Genomic DNA, 16,995 nt, shown 5'->3' with positions numbered 1-16,995 from the left:
ATCAATCAAGAGGGGAGCTTCACTGTGCTAAGCACTATGCAAAGCCACAGTAAGAGAGAGCACGTATCCTGACCAAATCTGTTCAGGCAGCCGAGATGAATGATGCATAAAGGGAAAGACACTTTTACCTACTTTATAGAAAGGTACCCAAGGAACAGAAAAGTTATGGGCCTTGGCCAGGAAACAGAAGTAAATACCACTTTAGCATTGTGACTGCGCTTTTATTACAACACCAGCTTTTATTTTTTCAATCAAGTACAAGCTGTAGCAAAGCAAAATTAAGGGTAAGATGTTATCCTCAGCTTAAAGATTCCCCAGTCCAGACAACCTAGCGCTGCGGATGAGGAAGCATCAGGGCTCTCTCTCCAAGGCTGCAGTTCCTTCAACTGGAGAAGAACAGAAATGGGCAACACGGATTGTTTTTTTATTATTATTTGGAGCAAAACAGAGTATTCTAATAATGCTGTCTTACAAAGGAAATGAAAGAGTCTTGGGGGTAATATTGAAAAAATGGTGGGCAGTCAGAGTCATGGCCATATGGTCCTCAAGCTGTGCTGTCAAGCAGATCTACAGATGGAGATGTATTATCTTACATGAGCACCAAGTTGAGCATTGCACTAGGCACTTGTGATTCAGACCAGGAGACCTGACAATACAATTGACAATTTCTATTAAATCAGGTGAGAAAAAGTCATCAGCAAGAATACTCCCTCAAAAAAAAAAAATCAGTTGGAGAAAGGACAAGCTTCCAACAGGCTCTGCAGCTTACAGATTCAATCCAGAGCATTTAGCAAGTTTAGCAACACATGAAATGAGAAGGGAAGTTGTTCTGACAAGTCTTAAAAAATTCAGAATCCCGGTCTTTTGATTTTATACCAATTTATTATGTTAAAGGCAAACAAAACCCATCCCACAGTATCTATACGCTAGCTGGCTATCAAGTGGCAAACATGACAAGAATATGGGTGTGTACGTTTGCTCTGAAGAGCTGGATCAAAGGGAAGTAAGAGCTACCAGGAGCAGTGACCTCCAAGCCAGGTGCTGCAAACACAGACGAAGACTTTGCCTTCCGAAAAGCTTACTGCATGGAACGGCTGGGCAGGCTGGAGCCATGCAAGCTACTGAGATGAAACAAGAGGGTGCTATATATAAACTGGCGGATCAAACTCAGGGCTTTAGGACTCTTGTACACCTCCTTCCAGAATACAGCTCTGGTGACAACATGCCAGTGTATCCTGTACTAAGCAAACTGCTGAGGTGGCTGCCTTTGCTTTGAGGAACAGTGCCCCATGACTACAGAGTCCTCAGACAGGTAAAGGGGTGACAAACCGGCCACCTTGTATTCAGCAACGCACAAGGCACCAGTGCCTATTGAGCTCACACTATTCATAGCCTCCCAAGTTTTTACGTCATGAAGGCATAGAGTGCATGGGGGAATAATACAGAGTTTTGGGTGGTAGCTGTATGTGAAAACTTTGTTTCGTGATTCAGGTGATTAATGGCTTACACCCATGGGACAATCATTTACCTGCAAGTCTTGGCTAGAAGCTCCAGGGCACCAAAAGTTTATGAGGCAGCTCTGTGTCAGTCACACGAATCCACATTTGTGAAGGTATTTAGTAACCTGCACCTTTAGGTGTCTAAAAGTATCTTAAAAATCTGTCCCGTAGACTGGCCCAACATCTCAGTGTTGGGTTAAGAACTCAAAAGTTCTTAAGCATTTGACAAGATTAGCAAAAGAGCATTAAGCCACAAATCTTCCATTTTTCAGGCAAACTTCAAAAACCTTTCGCTTCCACATAAAATGAACAGGGGTCGGATTGACGTGACCCACCTTAGACTTGCCAACATGGCTGCTGCATGCGCCGGAGGAACAGCTCTGGCGGCTCCGTCAATCCCTGCTCTGGAGCAGGGATCTCCCGGCCTCCCCGTGGTCTTGCGCTCCGGAGCATCCTGAAGCAGATCCAAATTTTAACACAGAGAGTGGAGCCCATGGGCACTTTGGCAGTGCTGTGTGGCACTCGGCCAGCACCACTTACTCTAAGCTCCGTGGCCTCACTGCGTAATGCACAGAAGGGCTGTTTTGCAGCAACATTTGGATATTGAGTAGGAAGGAAAATATCCCCAGAATCAAAGGCTTTCAGTGCCACAGCTGCCTGCCGTGTGGCAGGGGTGCAAGACTGGCTTCAGGTGCTCAGTTTAGGGCAGAGGCAAGAGACACGCGAGGGACCGGGCATCGCATTCAGGAATGCAAAGCCCAGAGCTCCTCAGAGTGCTTGAGGCAACCACGCTGGGGCAGAGGAAGAACATCTGCAAACTATTTGGCTCTTTCTTACCACCACCTTGGCCGAACAGAGATGAGAGGACAATGGCAAAGGATCCTCAAAGGAACACAGTTACCACGCACGAGGAGAAATCCTGGAGACCACAGAGGGGAAAAGAATTAACCTGGGGTGGGACATGCCGGAGCGACCCCAGCACAGCTCGCGGAGAACGGCAGTGGGGCGAAACCGCCGAGCGCGGTGATGCCGCCCGTGCTGACGCAACCCCAGCGCCTAGGAAGGGTTGGGCAACCAGCCAAAGAGCACCAACGCCGTCGGTGCGGCTGACAGACCGACCAAGCCCTTCCACCACCTGAAAAGGCCGCAGATTATCCCCCCCAGTTTCGCTTCTTGGTTCAGGGACTGGACGGGGAAGACGAAAGGGCGGGAGCAACGAGGCAGCTGAAGCAGCGTCGCGCTCGCCGACTGCATGGGCCGAAACAACTCCCGACAGCCACGACGCGGGCAAACCGATCAGAAACCGCAACAGGTCTCGGCGCGGCGCTCCCCCGCCGCCGCCGCAGACGGGGAGACGCCGCGGGTGGGTGGGGAGGGCTCCGGTCTGCCTCCCGACGGGCGCTGCTCGCACCCACCGCTTCCACCTCGGGTCTGACCGACCCCCGGCCGGCACGGCCGGCCGGGCTTACGAGCGGAGGCACCGGGCGCGGGCAAGGGGCGCCCCTCCGAGGCACGGCGGGGCCCCGGCCCTCTCCCGCGGGCGGCGGCGGGCGGCGCGGGGCCCCCCGGCTGCCGGGCCGGGTCCTTCCGGCGGCGGCGCCGCGCCAGCGCCCGCCCCGGGCCGCGGCCGCGCCCTCCCCCGCCCCGCCGGGCCGCCCCCCGCCCGCCCCCGCCCACACCTGGCCGGGGCGGGCCCTGCCCGCCGGCTGCGGGCCGACTCGGCGAGCGGGGCGGGCGGCAGCGCAGGCCGCGGCGGAGCGGAGCGGGGCTCGGCCGGGAGCAGCGCCGGTGCCTCGCCGCGGGGCCGAGCGCGGCAGCCGGGGCCCAGCCCAGCCCAGGTGAGCCCGCGGGCGGCAGGTGGCGGCGCGGCGGCGGCGGCGGGGCGGGCTGGGCTGGGCTGGGCTGGGCTGGCGGCGGGGCGGGCGCGGCGCGCGGCCCCGGCGGGGGCGGGCTGGCGGCGGCGCGCGCGGAGCGCGGTCCCGCGCGGCGGCGGCGGTCGAGGCTGAGGCTGAGGGAGCGGAGCGGAGCCGCCGGGCGGTCGGCGGGGAGCGGAGCGGGTTCTGGCGCGGCGCCCGGAGGCAGCATGCGGGCGGCGGAGCCCCGGAGCCCCGGTGAGTGGCTCGGTTCGCGGCGCCTTCCCTCTCAGCCCCGCTCCCGGCGCGGCGGGATCGTCTCCCGGGGAGCCGCCAAACTCCGCCGCCTGTTGAGCCCCGCGGATCGGCGCCCCCGAGCGCCGGCCCCGCCGCCCGCCTCGGCCCCGCCGCCGCCCCGGGTGCCCCGCCGCGCGGTACCGGCCCCCCCCCCGCCCGCCGGGGCCGGCACCCGGTTGCCCAGAGGCCGCCGGTTGCGCCCCGCGGGGCCTCCCCGGGTCGGCGAGGAGCAGCCAGGCACCTGCCGGCGCTGCGCCGCGCTGCCGGGGACGCGGCGGGGGCGCGGGGCTCGCCGCCGCGGCGTGACCTTCCCGGCGGGCTGCGGCGCTCGGGGCAGCCCCGGCGGGCGGTCCTCCGGCGGCGGCGGGTGGGGGGGGGGGCGCGGGTGTCCGTGTCCCGCGGGGCGCAGCGCCGAGCGCCGCGGGGCGTCCCGGGCGCGGTGCCTCCGCCGTGCGGGGAGGCGCGGGGCGATCGGCGACGGCCCGAAGCGTTTCCCGGCGGCTGGCGCTGGCCGTGCCGCGGCGGGAGGAGGGAGGGCGCTGCAGCGGGGCGCGGGCCGGGCGGCGGGGGGCGGCAAGATCGCGTCTTCTCCCCCCCCCCCCCGCGTCAGTGGGGCGAGCCGCCGCCTGGGAGAGCGCGGGGCTGCCGGGCGGCGGCGTCTTGGGTGGCGAGAACAAAGGGCCCCCGGCGGGAGCGGGCCGGGAGCTCCGCCGCTGCGCCCCGGCTGCCAGCTCCCAAAACCGGGGCGGGTTGGGGGGTCGGGGGGGTGGTCACCCCCTTCTCCCCCGCCCGTTCTCCTGGGCGAGCGCGGCTGCAGCCTCCCCGGGGCCCGCTCCTGCCCCGCAGCCGCTCCCGCAACCTGTTGGGCCGCCCGCCTGCTGGGGAGCCCCGGGGGTGCCCGGGGGGGCGGGCGGTTCTCCCCCGCGGGACGCCCGGGGTGCCGGGCTGGCGCGGAGGGGCGCTGGGGTGGGCGCCGGCAGCCGGCGGCGAGCGGAAGCCGAGGCTGAAGGCGAATGCTGCAAACGGGTGTGTTTGCCTTCCCGGGGGCTTCGGCACCCAGAAGCTGTTCTAAGACGCAACTTCAAGCAGTTCAAATACCTGGCGTAAATTAAATTTAATGAAAGAAAGTATTTCCGCGCTGTTAAGACAAAGATCTGTTCCCGCAGACGTCTTGTGTGGAAAAGATGTGCTCTGTTTCCAGGAGACTGACTGGGGCAGGTGTTTTAAAGCGTTTTGGAGTTTTGTGTTTATCTCCGATGTAACCAAATGAAGCTGTATTGTCAGTATCAAATAAAATGTTCTCTTGTCAAGTGTAGAATTGAGCTATAAAAAGTGATTTAGTCTGAAGATGACCGGATAATCAAAGCTTCAAATGTAAGTTACATTGAATATTTGCTGGTTTAGAGATCTCTGAAGGCGGCTAACTTGAGCAGGGACGGTGAGCAAACAGAGTTTCCTTATGCCGCGCGTATAACCACCTTCGTTCGTTTTTCAAGGTAAATGTTAGAGAAATGACAAATTTAATTTGAGATTACTAAGGTCCTGTGCTGCAGATGACTTCTCTGCGTGTCTGGTTACGGGGTGATTGTTCCAAGCCTGCCAGTGTGGCTTCGAAAACAGCTTTTTAAATAAAGTCCATTGCACTTCTTGCGGTAATGCAGGAAACGCATGGCTCACGAGAACAGTTTTATGGAGGGAGCAAGTGTACTTTAATCCTGATTTTATTATTTCTGCCGTGGTGGTTTGCTGTGGGGCTGAGGACATAGGAGTAATAGATATCCGTACGCTGAAGCGCACGATCAGCAGTCTGAACTTTGTAAGCAAGAAGTAAAATTTGCATGGCGAAACGGCCGGTTTGTGATCTGGATGTGTGGTGGGTGACAGTGTTGGATTATTTAACTTCTCAGTTTCTGCCTTTAACCCACCATCTTAACATGCGAGTTCCTTAGCCTACGTCACTGGCATGCGTCCTGGTCGTTGAAATAGGATGCAGCATGACCATACGCGTGAAGGGGTTAAAACAGCTTATGGCCAAACAGTTAATGTATCACTTCAGCTCAGGAATTTTTTTATAATTCGGCTTAGTTACAAATACTACCATCTGCCCTTTTCTTTGCATGTGCGTGTCCATAAATACATCTTGGACAAATACTGGTTGGGGCTGTTAGCAAAATAGTAGAAGCCACAGATAACATTTTATTCTCATGCATGTTGCCAGTAAAAATGTCAGTTTCTGGAAAATCAAAGTAGAAGCCATCCTACATTGTGTCTGCATTTGGGAGGTATGTAGGTATTTTTAATTTTCTTTATTTTTTGTTTTAAACTAAGTCCTGCTTTTAGGAGTGTGAGATAACTGTCATTGGCAAAAGCAGAGAAGACAGTCAAAGCTTGTGATTATAAGGAGAAGGATCTAAGCTTGTGGGTAACGGAGAAGAAATGTTTTCCTCTTTGTGTCCACATAATGCAAGGCTGTGGGAAGATATGCTTAATGAGGATGATTATTGCTGTGGCTTTCCATAAATCCACTTGTAATGGAGGCTTTGTACAGTTACTTCTGAATCTGTACATTTAAAAACTGCAAATAGCGATAATGGAGTTGGCTAATAGCAGACTGTCAAGTAAGTGCAATCCTTGTGATAACGTTCAGCCATAGATCTCCATTTAAGTATTACTTTTAAGCAGAAAATGTTTCTTGTAGGTCATAGTATATGCAATTTGGAGGAAAAAAACCACAGTTGTTGCTGCCTGTTCTTGCATCTTAACCAGCTAACTTTAATTGTGCAAAGGGTACTTTTTCTCTCCAGCTTTTTATCAGATAGCAGGGGATCTACAATTCAGTAGATGCATTTGATTTGAATTTAGATAGTGGAAAGGGTTGATAATAATAATAACCAGCTTGAAAAAGCTGGCTGAAGAGGTCTACCGAAGCAGTCAACATGCGGCTGTGTGCACATTAAAGTTGGGACTTGCGCCTTTTGAAGAGTTGTAAGCTCCCCCATAAAGCACTGGAGTGAGCTGAATACCACTAGGTGAGAGTGTGAGCTGATCTTGTTAGTAGTATTAACCAGGACAAACCTTTCTGTTTCGGTGGGGTTTTTTCAGTGCCTCTTAGAAGCCAGGGTTGAGAGTTAAATTACTCAGGTCTGTTACGCAACTTAAAAATGAAAGGTGAAGGTAAGACAGTAGGGAAAATTTTTAATGTGTTATATCACCCCAGTACAGAAGGATGTAAAATCACCTATTATTTTCAAGTAAAGCGCTCGTAATAGCTACTGGATGTTTTATATAGTGTTTTGAATGAATGCAGTTTTAACTTATGTAGCTTAGAAACAGCTTTGGAAGAAATCTGACACGTGAGTTGCTTATGTTTATGTTTGGAAGAATTCATTGAGAAATGTTTGTGATGCTCACCATCATTGCTTACTCTCCTTTAAAAGCAATGCCTTGACTTTCACCTTTCATACAGTTTGTGAGGGCTCTTTACGTGGATTTACTTCTGCTCAAAATCTGGCCGTAAAAGTAAGCTTTGTTTCTACAGATCGTAGTGCAGTTCAAATCCAAAATGTATGCTTCCTTTCCAGTAAAAAGTTATAATTACATGGGGTGGTAGCTAACTGGAAAGTATTGCAAAACATATGTAAGAATACTGTCGTACAAACTCTAAAGCTGACGAATGACTCACTGCACCAGTGCTATATCAAATTCTATCTATACACAAGGTTTAAATGACAAGTTTACTTTAGGCGGGGAATATGCAATTTTCTTGTACTCTTTCTTCATCTAATGTCAAGTGAGCTTAATGAAATGGTACATGTGGGCATACAGGAGGCACCAGTTGTAGAGCTTTAATGAGCAAAGGGAACAAGCACTGCTTGGCTCTATTTGTGAAGATGATAGAGACGTAACTACTCTGTATATTGAAAACCAAGTCCATGGTACTGATGCATGTCTCGAGACATTTGTTTCTTTTAATGTACCTCGTCATGATTTGTTTATGTGCGTTTACTAACATTTGTTCTATTTCTGTTTTCTATAGGAGAGGGTACTTGTTTTTTAGCAGTATACATATTTATCTTTACGTATTTGTATTAGTTGAGTTTCTGACTGGCATTTCAGAATTTTGGCAATGTTTTTGTGAATATAAAATTCAGGTCACTGCCAAAACGATAACAGGATGATGTTCAGCATGGGAAAGGGGCCAATGATTGTAGGTTAAAGAGGAAAAGACTGCTTTCCACTGCAACAACACAGGTTTTATTCGTGCCTGTGACTTTGTGACTGTGATTTATTATGAGAAGCTTCATAGAGCTTTGGAGAGCCCCCTGCAAAAACCCAGGATGTGTAAACAGGCGGAGACATCCTGGAGCTGGGAAGCCGGTGTGAGCTGGGAGGAGGAGAGGGAAGACGGTGGAGTGGAGGTATCGGGGTCTTGTGCTGTTACGTTGTGTGTCTCACCTGTATGCCTGTGGATGCTGGGGTGCCTGGCAAAACACCCATGGGGAAGCCTAGCCTGCAAAGCTAAGGAACCCAGTATCCACTCAACCCTGGGTGGAAGACTTTAAACTCTTCACAACCTTGTCTTTTAATTTCTAATTTAGCCGTAATCCATTCTGCCACAAAGCCTATCCCTCTCCTCTCTGTTACTCATTGTCTTTCTTGTCTGTGGGGGACACGTAGTGCACGTCCTTGGCCTTTGCTTTGCGTTGTTCAGGAGAGCTGTAGTGACCAGTGCCTGCAAGCGTTTTTAGTGTCTGTAGGAGGGTCGAAGTCTCCTCGGGCTGTGAAGAGAGTCTAAGGAAGGGAAGCTGGAGCACTTCCTATTTAATGTCAGTGTGCACACAGTGTATATACGCCTGTGCCTTACTGGAAGAAAGGATGAAACAGGTCTTGCTCCTTCAAGGACTCTATCTGAGAACTTTTCTAAAGATCAAAAATACAGAGAGAAGTTAGGATTTTTGAGGCAGAGGATGGAAGCAAAGTATATAAAAAGCCTGGTTGAGAGCAAAATTGACAAAAGCATCTCCTGATACCTGGGCTCAGTACTCAAAGGAAGTAGCTCTGTTTGGATGTTTTCATTAAGTGCAATCCACTGTGTAGCTGAAATACAGAAATACAGCAATATCATTAATCTGGGAAGGGATAGGGTGGTCCCACTCTTATTCCTGTCCTTCAGCAGGCACAGAAGCTTCCAGTTTACAACCTGCCCAAAAGACATTTATTTCTTGGCACAAAACTTCAGCTGCAGCTGGCAAGTGGGTAAGTACGTTCTTCCAGCCTTACTGAGAAGGAGAGGAATTATTTAGGTTGGCACAAGAAGTTTATAGTTCGGAGTTGTCAGATGAAATTGAACAGAGAAAAAATGTGAAGGCTGGGCATGTGGCATCACTCTTTCAAAAGCAGTGCTGGAAATCCCGTCATCTCTTGAAACCAAATAAAACATGCATGTGCTTGACCGTGGCGAGGAATTATCTACTGGCTTCCCCTTATTTTCTTTTTTTTTTTTTTTCCTGCAGGTGTAGTGTTTGACACTGAATTGCATGTGTGTATACAAAGGATAACATCTGTTCCATTTTATGAGATCCACATAGCGCGGTTGCTTTTTTATCCCTCCAGTGTATGGATTCTTCTCTCATGTGTCATCCTCGCTGCTGAAGGCAGCCGGGCACTTGAGCTTTGTAATATCTCTTCGCTCTTCAGGAGCAGGAAGTTATTCATGGGATGGTACTTGATTCTTCAGCTAGATTTCCTCCCAAAATTAGGTCTTATAATGGCTTTTCCAAAACACTGTTTGCTAGAGGGTTTTGTAAGTAGGGATGGAAGAGGGATGATTGTGTGGCTCTTTTTCTGGAGGAGTTTTGGTAATTGTTGTATCAACGTTAAGTTTTCTGCACCAACCTAGATGTATTTTTATAGGATCGTTAACTGGGAAGGTAAATTAGATCTGAGAAGTATGAAAAAGGCTAGTCTAATGTTTGGATTTTAGGGTATATATTTAAAAATATATATATTTTAACCTGGCAGATACTGTGCTTCTGATCTTTCATCTTGAAGGAGAACCATAGAAGTGGTAAAGAGGATCCTTTTGGACGCTGTGTGTTAAGAATGTGTTGAGGTGTTATGTACCTGGAAGACATGAGATGGGGGGGGGAAAGGAGAAAATGGTGACCTCGTTTTTGGATGGAGTTGTTGCCTTTTTGTAATGTACTGTTTTCGTCAAATACAAAGGAGTTATGTTTGTTTATATCTTAAGTAACATTTGTTTAGTTGTTGCAGAATCAATAATAATTCCTTTATCTTAAGGAAAACCCTGTAGTTTATGAACGTACCGTACATTGTATTTTAACTACTTGTAATACAGAATTTGCAAGATTACACGAATTGATTAGAAGATGCACGCAAAATCCAATAATACATTTTCCATGTCAAAGTTCAGTGAAATATAGAATCATAGAATCTTTTAGGTTGGAAAAGACCTTTAAGATCATAGAGTCCAACTGTTAACCTAGCACTACCAAGTCCACCGCTAAACCATGTCCCTAAACACCACATCTACCCATGTTTTAAACATCTCTAGGGATGGAGACTCAACCGCTTCCCTGGGCAGCCTGTTCCAATGCTTGACAACCCTTTTGGTGAAGAAGTTTTTCCTAATATCCAACCTAAACCTCCCCTGGCAAAGCTTGAGGCCGTTTCCTCTCGTCCTATCACTTGTTACTAGGGAGAAGGGACCGACCCCCACCTCGCTACAACCTCCTTTCAGGTAGCTGTAGAGAGCAATAAGGTTTCCCTTGAGCCTCCTTTTCTCCAAACTAAACAACCCCAGCTCCCTCAGCTGGTCCTTGTAAGACTTGTGCTCTAGACCCTTCACCAGCTTCGTTGCCCTTCTTTGGACACGCTCCAGCACCTCCGTGTCCTTCTTGTAGTGAGGGGCCCAAAGCTGAACGCAGGATTCGAGGTGTGGCCTCACCAGTGCCACGTACAGGGGGATGGTTGCTTCCCTGGTCCTGCTGGCCACGCTATTTCTGATAGAAGCCAGGATGCCGTTGGCCTTCTTGGCCACTTGGGCACATTGCTGGCTGATACTCAGCTGGCTGTTGACCAACACCCCCAGGTCCTTTTACGCCAGGCAGCTTTCCAGCCGCTCTTCCTGAAGCCTGTAGTGTTGTATGGGGGTGTTGTGACCCAAGTGCAGGACCTGGCACTGAGTCTTGTTGAACCTCATACAATTGGCCTTGGCCCATTGATCCAGCCTGTCCAGGTCCCTCTGTAGGGCCTTCCTACCCTCCAGCAGATCGACACTTCCACCCAATTTATGTTATAATATATATTTCATAACTTATGTGATGAAACATAATTACCATAAACAATGAAAATTAGCCTCTTAAACCTATGAACTAGAAGGCGTAGAAATAATTTTGTAAGATATATTCTCATTGGTTTTGTTGAGACTGTTCTTGGGCACCACCAAAATTCCTTTATGGTCTCCTGTAATCTAATCTCTGTGTTATTATGCGGTAAAAAAACATACTCGTAAACTTGTAGTTCACCTGAGGAGGAAGCGTGCATTGTTGAACGTGAATTTTAGATATTGACTGTCTCCTCACTATAGCCTTGTTCATGGGTAGCTTCCAATTAATAAAGTGCAGATTTGAAGAATTACACCTAGGGAGACAAGTGTTTCAGCAGATGGTAGAGTTACTGCCTTAATTCTGCCTCTTGACATGAAGGTAGAATTATAAACTTTTGGAAGAAAGTTTGTCTCCTTCAATATACTTGTGAAATGGAAGTCTGCTGCTAACAGGGTTGCGGCTCTTGTTGGTCTGACTTTTCTCTGGATTCTGCTACATCTTTCAAGTCTGTAAAACCACCCTTTTTGCTTTGGGTATAGTGTTAAGGCAGAGTACCTGTTTGAGGTCTTTTGGCTCAAAAAAAAAAAAAAAGGTATTTTAGGACAGCCCTTCCGTTAACCTGATTTCCTGAGGTCTGTCCCATTGCAGCGGGTTCATTTTGGCACAGGTCAGTAGGTGTTGGATCCTACTTCTTCAGGCAGGTCAAGACAGGGAGAGCTCATGGAAGCCTGTAGCATGGCCATGATTTTAGCTGCTTTTTTTTGGGTTGATGCAAAGCATAGCTTTCTGTTATTTGAAGCTGGATTTTTGGATGAGACTGAAGCCAGTGTGGGCTCTCACTGCCCCTGTGTTTGAGTGGGCAGGTATTGTCCTTTGCACAGAGATGCCGATCTCCTGACAGCGAGCACTGCACTTTGTTTTTCTTTCTTTGCTTCTGACTTCCCTGGCTATCTGGGTCTGCAGCTGAGGCTGTGATGGCAAGGGACGCCTCTCACCTGTGCGCAGGAGAAACGCACAGAGGTGTAACGCCTGTGCCTTAGTGATAAAACTTCAGCAGCTCTATAGGAGCAAACTGTTGCTTCCGATAATTGTGCTTGGCTCCTACTACGTTTCTTACCTGAAGCTTTTTCTTTGTAAAGAACATAATAATAATAAAGTGTGCTGTTATACGTGGCAGCAGGCTGTCGTGCTCTTTTAGTGATTCCCCGCCCTGGTGTCAGAAAGCTGGCCATCTTTTAAGGACTTTTTTTTTCTGAAGAGTGATGAAAGGCTTCTTCACTGGCCAAAACCATCATGGGCAAATGTTTGTCTTAAAATAACTTGCACAGAATTACTGGGATCAGCAACTTGACTGCAGTGATGAAAAAAGTCTTTAATACAGTAGAAATCGTGAATTGTATTTTGTGTGCTTAGATCATTAGGTGTTCAGGGCAGGCACCATGAATTGTACAGTGTTAAAGAATACATTTTACAGCAGCTGTGTTGCTGGAAAGCATTTGTAAATGTGAGTTTGAATTAGAGATGTATTTTTTTTTCCTTATTAAACTTTGAAGAGTTATGCTTCGAAGACCAGTGAATTTTTGATGCTCTTAAACATCGTCTACAAGGAGCAGGTGAGGGATCTCCTGACCTTCTGTTTTTCTTCTTTTTTTTTCCTTCCCCCCCTCTCCTTTGAGCTGATACTTCTATTGTATGTTGGTTTTGAATGTTATGAGAAATGCAGACGTTCTGGTTTTGGTGTTTAGGTGATAGGGTGGGTTGACACAACTGTGTAGGTCATAAATGGAGGATGAACTCTCAGATATTGGCTTTCTTCGTATCTGAAGTGAATTAACAGCCTCTTGGATTCTTGTTGCACAGTGTAATTAAAATAAACACTATAATGCTAATCATTTATGTATTTTTGCCTGTGGGTGAAGTTTTAAATTAGAAGTAGCTATACTTCGGTGGAAGTGGATTTTTTTATTATTATTATAATGTTGCCTGTTTCCAGTCTGGTAATATTTCTGTGAGAGTGCATAAAAAATATTGCTAGGCAGATTTGTTTTTGTTTTTTATTACCTAATTGTATATTCTAGTAACAATGTAATTATTGCTTTTAACAAAAACTGCCTGACTTGAGTGTTTAATTCCATCAGACTCAAGCAGTCACTGATGAGGTGATAAATGATAGGTTATATGTAGAAGTGGATTTGCAATTACTTGCTGCTTTGGGGGAAAAAAAAATAATGATGTTTTGTTTCTGTCCAATGACTAATGTTGAAAATCAAAGCGGCGCACCAGATGTTTTTTCTAATGACTGTGGTTCAAGGTCTCTCTTGTATGGAGGAGGGTTTCGACTGAGTTCGTCTCTTGGCTTTGAAGTTTCTCTCGCTTGTTAATGCAGCACTCCTCTAAATTTTCTGCTCCGGACTTCTCTGTGTATGGGTTTTATGGAAGAGCTCCTCTCCCAACCCATCGTGTGTCTCACAGCTCCCTGTTCATCAAGAGGTGGAGGGGCGATGGCATTTTTACAGTGCAGGCTGAGCTTTTCCATTCACTTGTGTTTATTTCATAGAATTAAAGCAAGAATAAGTGTTTCGCTTTATTTGTTGATGTCTGATTAGGAATTAGTGGAAGAAACTGAATCGCTGGTGTGATTAATGGTAGGTTTTGTTTCTGATGTATGAAAGGACTCATTGTCTGAGGCTTTTCCTCCATCGCGCTCTGCCTAATCCTGAAATCACGCTAACGACGGCAGCGCTTGAGGCTCCTCGTCTTGTTTTCCTGCAAACTTAATCATACAGCTGGAAAAATTTCCTCTTCGAAGGGACAGCTGTTTCTTGTGCCGAATCTGCTGTCACATCGTAGGGGCCTTGCTAGTAAGGTGGGCATTAGTTTGGGGGGATCCAGGGGGGAAAGGGTGGTTAATCTGAACTCTGCAAACTGATCTGATTTATGCTACATTTGGTTTTCAAATCTGGGCCGGGTGGTTTTATTAACACTGTCTGTCGCGTACCTCTCTGCAGCCGTGGCTAAAGGAGGTGAGCTGCCTCATTCTAACTTTTAATTCCTCCTAGATTTTTGTTAGATGAACTTTCTGCAATTGCTGATGTAGTACTTCGGCAGGGAGGAACTTTAAAATTGCTCAGTGTATGTTTTCAAAAGTGATTTTATAAGTTTGAGATTTGTAGAAATGAAGACATTTCTAAAGTACATAGCAAGAAATTACAGCAGACGTTGACTGTTCCTTTTTCAGAAAAACCCTGGAAGAAACACAATGCCCCACCCCACGAACACTAGCCTTTCTTTTCCTCTGAATCAGGTTGTCATTCCAAGGTCTCAGAGTGCTTTAAAAATATAAAATAAACTCCCCTGAGGAATCTATTAAAAATTATTTGGTTCACTGAACATGCAGTGCATGTTCAGTCTTGGAATCCATTACATGCCTGTAGAAAGACTTTAAAAATCCTCTCTGACGAAGTTGATCTGAGTTGTGTCCCTTTGCCCAGGTGGGCATGAGGGAATTTCACTGCTTTTTTTTTTTTTTTTTCCAAAACAGAAGTGTGTGGAATTAATATTGATTTTTATTATAGCTGTCTGCTAGTGCCACTGTATACAGGGGTCGTATGTCAACACTGCTTTTGTAGTGGCAGCTTTCCCTGTTCCTTTAGTTGAAGCCTGTAGTTGTGGACCTCTGGAAATAATTGGAAAATGCTAGGTTTTTTTTCCTTTGAATTCAATTTGTAAAGCTTTATTACCTAGAATTAAATTCTTATCAGGTTGAAATGGTGCATAAATTCTTGTTGAATGGAGACAAATGCTATTAGAAATCAGTGAAACTAAGCTATATTTTAATCCTAGATTTATTTTCATTTCCATTGTTGTACACTGAAAACACTTTGCATCTACTTTGTCCATCCATATTGGTGTTTTCTTGTTCTGATAATTTTTCATGCTTAAGTTTGAGAGGGACAACGTGTGTTAGATTCCCACTTAGAGTGCGGTTGCGTGCTGTGGTGTGGGTTATATTTCCAGGTACCTGGTGTTAGGTGTTGTCAGTTCCCATCAGTGCATGCTGCCTTTGTGTGCCGAAGACAGTTGTCATGTTATTTGGCAAAAATATTTCTTTTGGAAGAACTTTCCCATGTTTTCAGCTCATGATGGAGAACTGTGATGTCTACTTTGTTGTTTTTTTATATGCAAATATTCATAGTTGCTCAGAGCTTGGTAGTTTTTCAGAGCCTAAAGTCAGGTAAGGACTTAAAGAAAACACAAATAACGGGCAATCCCTCTGGATGTGCAAGTTTATTTGAGTAACCCACCTGACCTGCAGCATTGGAGAGCAGTTAAATATTTGGACAGTCAGCAGTCACATTAGTCATGTTTCATTAGGTGATGGCCTCCTCCATTTGGAGTTTACTCTTCTGCTGCTGTTGCCAAGTCTTGTGTGATCTTGAAAGGGAGCTGTGCGTGGGGGGCATGGTGGGTGCTTTTGGGGGTGTTGCTGAGCCAGGCTGCCGGGAGGATCTGGGGACGCATGTTGCTGCAACAGCATCATCTGCAGTGGGTAGGGGATTGGAGACAAGGGAGAAAATTGTTAATTGCGATTGTCAACACTGTAAAGGTTAGCTGGTAGATAAAGTTACTAACCTAAGCAGAAATAACAACGCTGCCCTGAGAAGTGTAAAAGACTTGTCAAAACCTAATCTAATCTCCTGCATTAACTGTACATTGCAATAATGAATAAATGAAATTCCAGCAAGCTGAGATAGTCCGATTTTAATAACTTCTCAAAAAATCAAAATGAAGTATTGTGCTGGAAGAGGCATATCACGGTTATCCAAATTTCTTTCTATAGAATCGTTTTTAATTTTATGCGAGCGTACGCTAATGGTTTAAAAACTCATTTGTCTCCTTGTCAGCAGCTTGACCAGTGTTTTAATACAAGAGACATGGTTTCATCTTGAACCGGTCTTGTTTTTCAATGGGTGTTGCAGCCAGCTGGAAAATTGTTTGACTTTTTAACTGCTGTGGTTTTGATGCGGTGTCTAATGTAAGAAAGTAAAATTTATGTAAAACCAGTGACGCTTTCAATTGTCGTATTTCCATTTTGATTTAAGGGGAGGGGAGCAGGTGTTTAAGCTGAAAGTGCTCAGTCTTGCCCTTTTTCTGAAGATCCATGGTAACTCTCCATGTTACGATTAGGTAAAATTCCTGTCCTCGCCAAAATCTGAGGAAAGTAAGGAGGAAATAGCTGCTGCAATTTTAACTTAGTGCATTTCTGGATGCATTGCTGAAGCTGTTCTGGTGGAAATATGGCTAGTAAGTTTTATGGGAGGAAGAACCTAGCACAAAAAAAAACCCTCTTGGGATTTAAATGTGGTTTTAAAAATGCTGATAGTACCTTTTTGTCTATTCTGGCAAGAAAAGAGCATGATTATAAGTGTTTTCATCATACAGGTTTTGTGAGTGACTAGATGGGATTCAGCTCTGAATTCCTGACTTTGGAGTGTCCAAATTGTGCATAATTAACTTAAAAGTCAGTTTTTGGAGACTCAAATGTTTCACAGGAAAATTAATGAGAGATTTAGTGTAATGTACTACTCTTTTTTCCGAATGCTTTTCTTCCTGAAATTACTGAGTTATAAATATTTTAAATCGAAAATGGTTCTTAAAGTTTGATTCTGAAATGAGCTATGAACAGGTATTCTCCTGTATTTGTGGTCTCAAAGTGAAAAATGTTTTGATTAATAGAGCCACTACATTAATTTTTCTGGTAGTTTGCTGTGACACAAATGTAGTTTCTAGGTGTGCTTAAAAGGTTTAAGTTTGGCAGACTTTCTGCTGTATCTTTTCACCTAATTGCTTTATGGGTTTGCATATAATCTTGTTAATTACATTGTTTTTGCATGATTGCTAAAGCATCTCTGAATAGCTAAGAAGTGCTTTTTAAGGACCAAAGGGTTCGTGGTTCGGTATCAGTTCTGCTGTCGGTGGTGGTGGTGGTAGGTGCTG

General features: G+C 46.8%; 1 protein-coding gene and 1 long non-coding RNA gene across 13 annotated transcripts in view; one reads left to right on the top strand and one right to left on the bottom strand.

Moving 5' to 3' along the window:
• Window positions 1–272: 272 nt before the first annotated feature.
• On the bottom strand, window positions 273–2,396 carry LOC148052123 (uncharacterized). The gene is made up of 3 exons (XR_015698687.1): window positions 2,040–2,396; window positions 1,835–1,953; window positions 273–386 (listed from the first exon to the last, which is right to left on the bottom strand). It is a non-coding gene; the product is annotated as an uncharacterized LOC148052123 (long non-coding RNA).
• Window positions 2,397–3,460: 1,064 nt separating this feature from the next.
• Window positions 3,461–16,995, top strand: part of PTPRF (protein tyrosine phosphatase receptor type F) — a 396,065-nt gene continuing 382,530 nt past the window's right edge. For all 12 annotated transcript variants that reach the window (XM_087731153.1, XM_087731164.1, XM_087731163.1 and 9 more), the window contains exon 1: window positions 3,461–3,610. The gene's annotated coding sequence lies outside the window, so the exon portion shown is untranslated. The remainder of the gene's footprint in view (window positions 3,611–16,995) is intronic.

The sequence above is a fragment of the Nipponia nippon genome, unplaced genomic scaffold (genome assembly GCF_047370975.1).
Source record: "Nipponia nippon isolate SJK-2023a ecotype South Korea unplaced genomic scaffold, ASM4737097v1 scaffold_5, whole genome shotgun sequence".
Lineage (NCBI taxonomy): Eukaryota > Metazoa > Chordata > Aves > Pelecaniformes > Threskiornithidae > Nipponia > Nipponia nippon.
Note: the sequence above shows the minus strand (reverse complement) of the source record. Positions and strands in the feature narration are given on the sequence as shown.